Source organism: Bactrocera latifrons, unplaced genomic scaffold, assembly GCF_001853355.1.
Source record: "Bactrocera latifrons isolate USDA-ARS-PBARC rearing strain unplaced genomic scaffold, ASM185335v1 scaffold_340, whole genome shotgun sequence".
NCBI lineage: Eukaryota > Metazoa > Arthropoda > Insecta > Diptera > Tephritidae > Bactrocera > Bactrocera latifrons.
The window spans coordinates 100,638-109,815 of record NW_017536980.1 but is presented as its reverse complement, the minus strand read 5'-3'; the positions used below and the strand labels follow the sequence as shown (position 1 = coordinate 109,815).

At 37.4% G+C, this 9,178-nt stretch overlaps 1 pseudogene; it reads right to left on the bottom strand.

Moving 5' to 3' along the window:
* Nucleotides 1–251: 251 nt before the first annotated feature.
* Nucleotides 252–1,312, bottom strand: LOC108971438 (annotated as a pseudogene).
* Between the last annotated feature and the right edge of the window lie 7,866 nt (nt 1,313–9,178).

Genomic DNA, 9,178 nt, shown 5'->3' with positions numbered 1-9,178 from the left:
AACGAAAACAATAGCAGGTGCAAGAAGCACACATTCAGTTGAACAAGAGCGTGACTGAGGTGAAGGTGAGCCCCTATTTCATGTCTTTGTGACGAGGACAGCTGGCTGTGATGAACCAGGTGTGGTTTCTGAAGTACCAGTTACGGCTTGGTGGATTTGAGTAAAATGCAGCAGGATATGATGCTTCATTGAGCAAYAACGACATGTAGAAGATTTACATTGCTGCACCGGATGCCCTGGTTTGAGACAATTTATGCCCAGATGTGCTCTTTTTCCTTCCACTTGTCACTTGGACTCAAACCTGCGAATAGTGGGCAGGTGTACACAACATGGTCATGTTTCTGACAAATCGCACAACTTTTGGTGGAAGTCTTAGAAACAACAAATGCATTTTTACGATACTTTGTATTGCTCACCAGTGTGCTAGGTGTTTTTGTTACCATAGCATGAGTCACATTTTCTAATGTTTGACATCTCCTCTGCAAGAACGAAGCCATGTCCGTCCACGTGGGCAACTCGTCAACTGGAACCTTTTCTTCCCACAATGCATGTGTTTCGGGATCCAATTTCTATGCAGCGATATACTGAAGCAAACAATCAGATATTTGTTCGAATGCAAGGCTCGAGCATGCGATACTGTCCACCAGCGAACGCAACTCTCCTGATTTCTTGTCAGTGCTCACCCTCTGCAATCCGAATAGCTCTTGAATGTGTGTCTGAAAAATCAAACGTTGATTACTGAATCTTTGACTAAGTAATTTCATAGCAATTGTGTAGTTTTCGTCACGCATTTCAAGTGATTGGATAGTATCCAGTGCTGCTCCCTTTAGGCATGAACGAAGATGCTGGAATTTTTCCAAGATGACAATTCTGTGTCATCGTGTACTATTGTTTGAAACATGCCAAAAAAGTTCGGCCAATCTGTATACGCTCCTCCAAATGACGGTAGCTGCAGCTGCGGCAGACGAGACTTTGGTTGTTTCATCACAATGACCGATGGGTGCTCCGGTAAAGGTTGATTTCTCGTAGATTACATTATTTGAGGATTCAACTTGTTTAACTCCCTCGTGAATGCTGCCTTAACTCTGATGAAAGTCGCAGCGAATTCATCGCGAGTGCTGGTTTCAAGCTCATCAGGGTCCTCTTCCTCCAATTGTGACTGCGTTAATTCGACTTGATTTTGAGTACGATCGAGCTGTTCTGATCTGACTGACAGCTCTGCATGATCCATGGAATTAAGTTTTTCCATACCAAGTGGTGTTGAATTTAACTTGCATCAAATGGCTTCGCTTTTTCTTTTTAAGAACGCCATTTTTTTGTTTTTTAACTTGTATGACAGCTCGAAAGTTACGAGGTAACTGTTTGCACGGCAACCTTTGTATATTAATACGGTTTAAGTGAAAACTGTTTAACTAAATTAACAGTTGAAGTTTGTGATTTGTACACTGTATATTTTTGCCCGACAGATTAGGAGCAAAACCACGAACAACAAGACTAATAACCGCGATGAGTTAACTGTAGGATCTGGTGATCTGTACACGGTACTGCGAAAGAAGCAACAAAGTATACAATGTAACTGCACGCGGTATCACGTCGGAGTCACCAACAAATGTATGTCGTCGCGCAAGAATTTTTGCCCTCGAACGAATAGCGATGAAAAGCGAACTAGAAAGAAAAAGCCGAATGCGTGTTGTTTTGTTCACATTATAAAAGCGAATGTGTTTTATTTAAGCAATTATTACATCTAATGTATGACAGGATTGCAGAGTGACAAAATTTACAAAAAGTAGTAGGTGATGCCACCTAATTATCAGGTGGTGCTCTGAGCGCTCAGAACAGAATGTATTAACGATATTTTTTGTAAGAAAGAGTTTTGTCAAATATGAAACCTAGAATTTTTAAATTATGAGTATTTAAAAAACATAAGGTGGCAAATGAGCAATTATGCTCTCTACAAATATGAAATGTGGAACTTTTCTTTAATGAAAGTTTTACACCATTTCTCACCTTTTGTTGACATCATTTAAAATTTTGAAAAATGCTTGTTCAACTTGACTTAAGTTTTTAATTTTTGTAAAGATCATGACGTCATCTACGTATATAATTTGTTTAATTTGTGGGTTATTAAACACAATGATGAAGAGAGTTGCCGTGAGTAGTGAACGCTGAGGTATACCGTTGTTCCACTGGAAAACCTTCGTTTGAAATTTATTGGAACAAACCTTAAATTTTTGTTCATATAAGAAAGATTTTATAATGTTAAACATTTTTTTTCCCAATTTTCCATTGCTTAAGTTCACTGCGTACGATATGAGCTCCAACCATTTCGAAAGCTTGATGACGTGATGCCAAGTTCGTCTAAGCGAAGTGTTCAAATTGTACCAGGGGGTCTATTACTCCTAATGCTTTTTGAAAACCGAATTAATACGGACTTATGACTCAATTTATTTTTGCATATCACATTAGTCTCGAAGAAATGATTTTTTGTGTCAAAGGAATATGATGACCAGGTTTTTGCAAATTTTTGCGCGATTTCTTGGGATGTGTAAATAGGTCCTGAAGGCGTGTTAATATGGGATATAGTAAATCTGTATGTGGATGGTATGTGGAAATCTGTATTATGGGTTGTTAGCATCTTTGTATCGGACCATACTTATTTCGGCTTCGTAGTTGAGTTTATATTGGCTATTAATTTTTCCAATGAATGCCTTGAAGCCAACCTTAACTCCTTTATGTTAGCTTTAGCCTTTTTATACTCAACTAGCTGACCCCGCAGTCGTTGTTCTGCGTTTAATTGTTTGTTTTGAAATGAAAAGAAAGTTGATTTATATATTGTGTTGAAAATCTTTTATTTGCAATTTTTCTACATTTTTTTTACAATGTAGCGCAGCTTGATTAACAACATTTTTTGGTTTCTGTTCCGGTGAGTAAATGTGCAGAGATGATGGTTGTGAAAAACATGACTTTTCCAGATTTATGCCACATACTTCTAGCGACTTTCCTTATTTCCTGGTGGTTGTCATCGCAAATGCAACTTTCCCTGTATTCTGAATACGTTGGAACTGGAAAAACAAATCGTTGGAACTCAATGAAATTCGCAGAATCAAGCATTCTGGCCTCTTGTATTCGAGATAATCGATCGATTTGTACGAGCGAAAAGCTTTGAAGCTTCCAGTTTAGCTATTGACATCGGTATTTTTGGCAGCTAAATTGCGCGTGCACTCACGAACTTTATTTTGTCAATGTTTGAATAAACATTGGTGATGAGTTCATCTTTCATTGAAGTGAATTGACAAAGGGCAGGTGGAGTTGATATCAAACTACTGGAAGTATCAAACGAAATTTGAACATTTCCAATTCTTAGCGAATATGATTTAAGAAGGCTTCGGCCTGTTCGTATCCCATAATTGACGCGGATTTGAAGGCTGATATGTCGAAATACACATTGTGAAAAGTGTTCGAAATTCAGTGCCATGGGAAGTTGCTATCGTCCATCGTTTGTTTGCATGCTTCTCAAAAAGTTTCACACACTGTGCCATTCGTAGTACCAAAGGTAGAAACAATCGTCGTTCTTCGGGTGGATTGTGTAAATTCGTCCTAATGCACTAGTTGAGAACCACACCCTGATGTCCATCTTTAGGTATTGTTAGCTTTGTTTTCTGGGTAAATATTTCTTCGACGATGCAATCCATTTATAATATCAATAGCATATACGTACTATATATATACATACAATACCCGGAAGAAAGCTGCTACTTTTCTGCTATTTGTTATTGTGATCGCATGTACTGTACTATTAAAAAATCATAGCATCAGAAGCTTATTCTGAACTGCTATCGCAATCGCAATTCACAGTTTCCAACTGCTTTCGCAATTCACAGGTTCGAACTGCTATTTATAAAATGTGATCGCAGTTGCAATATGCGATTTTTCAATCACAGTGAACAAATCACCGGTTGATGCTTGCTGATCTCATCTCGTTCAATGCCAATAACCGCCATATTGTTTCTTTGGTGACCTACTTGCAAAAGTATTTGATCGATTTCACCAATATACTACATTGATATGACTTTTGAATGTGAATTAAACAATAGTGGCGAATGCTGAATGTTCTGCTCGGATGGATATCCATCATTTCCGAAAGAAAAGCACATGAATTGTGTTTCGTTCATTTATTTTCGGACAAACAAACTAAAGTGGGATTGTGGTGTCCGCAAAGGCCATGAACCGGATTGGTCTTCACCATTTCGTAAAATTCGGGATCTACCTATGAATCATAAATTTCCGCAGAAGTGATTTTATCAACTTTATTTAGTGTTGATCCAAAGAAAAATGTGAGCGTACAGCAAACCCCATTTTTTCTCCTCAACAGAGTCCATCCAGCATCTAACTGTACTATTTATACATATTTTGCTTCAAGACAAAGTCCATCAAACATCGTAGCTGTTGTTTGAAAAGCCGTGCTGTGACATCGTAACGATCTTTCTGATTGAGCGCGATTCAATACCTCCGTAATCTATGATATGGCCATTTTGCAGTGAATTTAACAAACAAATCCGCCCGTCCATAATTCTGTACGTATAGGTGTTCGTACATCCAAGCCACATGTACGAACACTCGCAGGATATGCCATAGTATATTGATTGCAAAAAGAACGCCGACCGACATTAGCTCGACCTCTTCGAGGCATCGTAACAAATTTCAATCTGTAATTGATCAATTTGTGAAGTAATGAAAACAACCAACATCAAGCAAATCAATAAAAAAAAATTCTATGAAAAGTAGTAATAGTAAAGTACAAGTATTAGTAAATTTCCAATCTCTCGACTTTTTATTTCTAAACCTTCCCAGATCCACAGCGAAATACCCCTGAAACAAACATCCGTATGTAAACATGTATATACAAAAGAAAACGCTTGTATGGAGAAAAGAGAAGGGCTGTTTTTGAGGGGTTTCCGGGAATTATTCGATTTATTTTTCGCCGTAAAAACTTCAACGAACATTAAAAACAAGATTTGGTCAAATTTGTCCAGGCGTAGTTGAGTTTAGCGCTTAGAAAAACATTTTGAGATTCATTTTTATATTATAGATTAAATTAGCGTCAGTTCTGTTGTGTTTGAATGTTGGCCACAAAGACTTTTTCCTTTTTCTGAGAATAGATAATAGATTAGACCAATACGGTAGTAGAACCTGTTATCATCAAGAGAGTGTCCCCCTGGAGGCATATTTCTTACAGCTTAATATTATAAACACTCTTTACACCTGCTTTAAATTAAATTTCTTGCGGTTAGAATGCACTTGCGAAAAATAAGGTGTGAGAGAAATGAAAATTCACCATTGGCACAAAAAAAAAACCACCGTTCGCTTTGAGTATCAGTCGATGACTTTTCAATGGATATGTTTACTACGGCTTGCTTACGTGTTTCTTCAGAGGACAGTGTGGGGCAATCGTATCCTGTGTCGCATTACGTCGAGAATTCATGGTCCGTGGGAGATCTTTCTATTAGAGATTACAATCTTTCTTATTTTCAGTTGTTGTTCTGAGGAATGTTAAAATGTTTTGGTTCGCACGCGTGGAGTACTTACGGCGACTTTCGTGTGTTAAATGTTAAGGTTCCTGTAAAATTCTTCAAAAACGTTTTACGTAAAAGATGTAACTCTATCAGTTATTATTTGGGATGGTAGGCCAAAATAGGATGACATTTCATTTATCGTTTTAAGAACGTGACTAGTTTTCGTATCACGTACGCCTTTAACTATACAAATTTACTGAAAGCGTCCGATATTGCTAATACGTAGGAATTTCCTTGCTTTCTACGTATAAAAGGATACATATGATCCAGATGAATGCGATGAATTGATAGAATCAAAACGTCTAATACAGGGTGGGCCAAACGAAACCAAGGGGTGTAAAAGTTTAATAACTTTTTCGTTTATTAATTTTTTATTTTATTTTTTCTTTCAAATTATATAGACAACACTTGGAGAATTTATAATGGAGAGGTACACAACTGAACAGAGAACCAGAACAATAGAATTTTATTATTTAAACCAGAGATCAATTATTTTAACGCAAAGAGCATATCGTGATTATGAGTGATGAAGCTCATTTTCATTTGAATGGCTTTGTTAATAAGCAGAACTGTAGGTTCTGGGGTCCTCAAAATCCAAGACCCATTCATCAACGCCAATTACACCCCATCAGGTGTATAGTATGGTGTGGGATCACATTTGAAAATGTCATTGGGCCTTACTTCTTCGAGAATGAAGATGGAAGTGCTGTAACCGTAAAAGGAGAGCGGTATCGGTTTATGATAGAAAATTTTTTACGTCCTGCTCTTGAAAATAGACCTGGTATGTGGTTTCAGCAGAACGGAGCTATTGCCCATACTGCCCGAGACACAATGGCACTTTTAAATCAAATTTTTGGAGGGCGAATAATTTCCAGAAATTCGGAAATTATTTGGCCAGCGCGATCGCCAGATTTAACAGCACCCGACTATTTTCTTTGGGGTTATTGGAAGGAGCGAGTGTATGTGAACAAGCCAGAGACAATCCTTGAACTCAAGGCAAGCATTGGTGCAGAAATTCGAACGCTACAGCCACAAGTTTTGAAAGATGTTATGGGAAATGCTCTAAAAAAAAGCCCATCAGTGCGAAGCTAAAAACGGCGGTCATTTAAGAGACATCATTTTTCAAACTTAGTGTCCCTAGTAGTTTCCCTTTTGTATATTATATAATCTGAAAGAAAAAATATAAAAAAAATTAATAAACGAAAAACTTATTGAACTTTTACACCCTGAGCGTTGTTTCTGACACATTTAATACATGCTGCTATATAGCTTTTAACGTATTTCCGCATTTGTGAAAACCAGTATACTGTCGGATATGTTTAGTAGTCGTTTCTACCGCGACAATGGACAAGCGTACACCTTTTGGGACCAGAAATATTGCTCCATCGGGATCTTTGTGATATGTACGATGATCGCGTAGCTGGTACTCAGTCTTTAGTGTTGTATTATTTGGCGATGTTACGTTACTTTTTAAGACGTTGATATTTTTCATCTTGTGTTGTATGGCGAGAAGCCAGTCGTTGTCATTACTGGATACTGTAAAAACCTGCTGGATCGACCTCGACATGCTTGACAATGTAAACAAACGAACGCTATTTTGTATTTTAATTCTTTATGCCCTTTTACATGAGCAATCGCAGAGCAATCGTTGACGATTTTGAATTGTTTCCTCAGTAAGTAGATGCGAAATCTCTCTAAGTTCTCGACAACAGCTAGAACTTCAAGTTCATAATTGTGATATTGGCTTTCTGTATTAGTAAAATGGCGACTATCTTAGCACACCGGTCGCCAAGTTTAACCGTCGGTTGATTGAAGAAGTGCGCCCGCTAAACCAATGCTACTGGCATCAGTATGTACTTTATGTTGAGCATTGACATCGTACGAGTATAAAACAAGAATAGGTTCGTTGGTTAACGCTTTGATGAGGGTTCCGAAAGAGTGTTGCTGTTCATTACACTATACAATTTTTTTTTGTTTTTTATTTTTTTTTATTTAGTTAACAAAATAGTAATAGGCCTCGAAAACTACATAAAACCTAAAAATCTTCTAACCTCCATGGTATTAGTCACTGTTTTGAAATTCTTTATAGCGGCTCCTTTCTGCTTACCCGGTACCGTTTCCGTCGATGATTTACCCGAGATATTCTATTCTTTTTTCGAGAAATCTACATTTATCGGCACATAAAGTAAGTCCTGCTTCTTTAAGAAGTGAGAAAAATCGTTCAAAACGTGAAAGTCTTTCGCACACAGTCTTACTTGAAATAAATATGTCATCCAAGTACACTAACATTTTGCCTGTATTGAATTTCGAGCCATTTTTGAGACTTTACACTTTTCAATATTTTCGAGACTGTTTGGGAAAAGTGCATGGATTTCAAAATGTTCGGTTTTATTCACACTTTCAATGGAATTAATTTGACGTATTTTTTCATCACGACATTCACCGCTTTCGCTTATAAATCGAGTATTTGTATCACATAGTACATTTTTACCGAGAAGTACATTTTCAGAAATAAGGTCATCATTGACTACAATTCTCTACTTCGATTTTATTATCATCAATTATTAGCATTGTATTTTTTTTTTTTTTGGTGGAGACGTATGCGCCTCAACTAAAACCATGTACAGTCGTCAACTCGTTTTTCAGGTTACCGATTTTCTTAGCATTAGTGTTGCGAATCAATCCACAATTTTGCTTACCCTCGAAGTTTTTGTTGCACCGCACAAATCAAAATATGTTTTTTCCAGTTATATGCATTCTTTAATATTTTGACACTTTTTATAACTTGAACTGAGGTTAGCGACGTTTCGCTTATTGGGTTACATTCTAATTATAATTGGATCACCATCTGCAATTGGAATATGTACATCAGATATAAATGGAATATGTCGAGGCGTTGCCGGCATTGTTGTTGTATATTGAACATTTGTTGCGCTTGCATACATTGTCCGTGCGTGTGAGGACATAAACGTTGGTTATAAATTCGACGCATATTATGCATATTTACCCGTCTTTCAATCGTTTTTTCGAGAGCTGATAAACGATGTACCATTATTTCGTTTCGTTAATCACTCTCCCTTTAATTATCTTTAGTGATATGATTTTTCAAACTTTTCGTTAGTTGGATTTTGGTACCAGACATAGGCAAGCCTGCATCCTTGTTTTTGCTCCTTAGCTTTTTTAACGAAGACGTTTCTATTGCCTTAATTTGCCGAATCTTACCAGTACTCAAGCAAAGTGCTCAAAAGATTGTACCTGTTCGATTAAGTTTTGCAGCTGGACTTATTTGAAGAAGTCGCAGTTTAGGGAGTCGCCTTGTCTGAAAACTCGTTTTGTATCGAACGGCTCGGAGAGCTTTTCCCGATCCTGACAGAGCTTTTGGTGATGCTCAACATCAGTTTACACATCCGTACTAGATTCGCGGGATACCAAATTCTGACATCGCGGCATAGATTTCGAAACCAGCTTTGAAATCGACGGAGAGGTGGTACGTGTCGATTCACCTTTCATGGGTTATTTTAAAGATTTGACGCCTGGTGAATATCTGGTTGGCTGTTGATTTGCCAGGTCTAAAGCCATACTGATAAGATCCAATCAATTTGTTG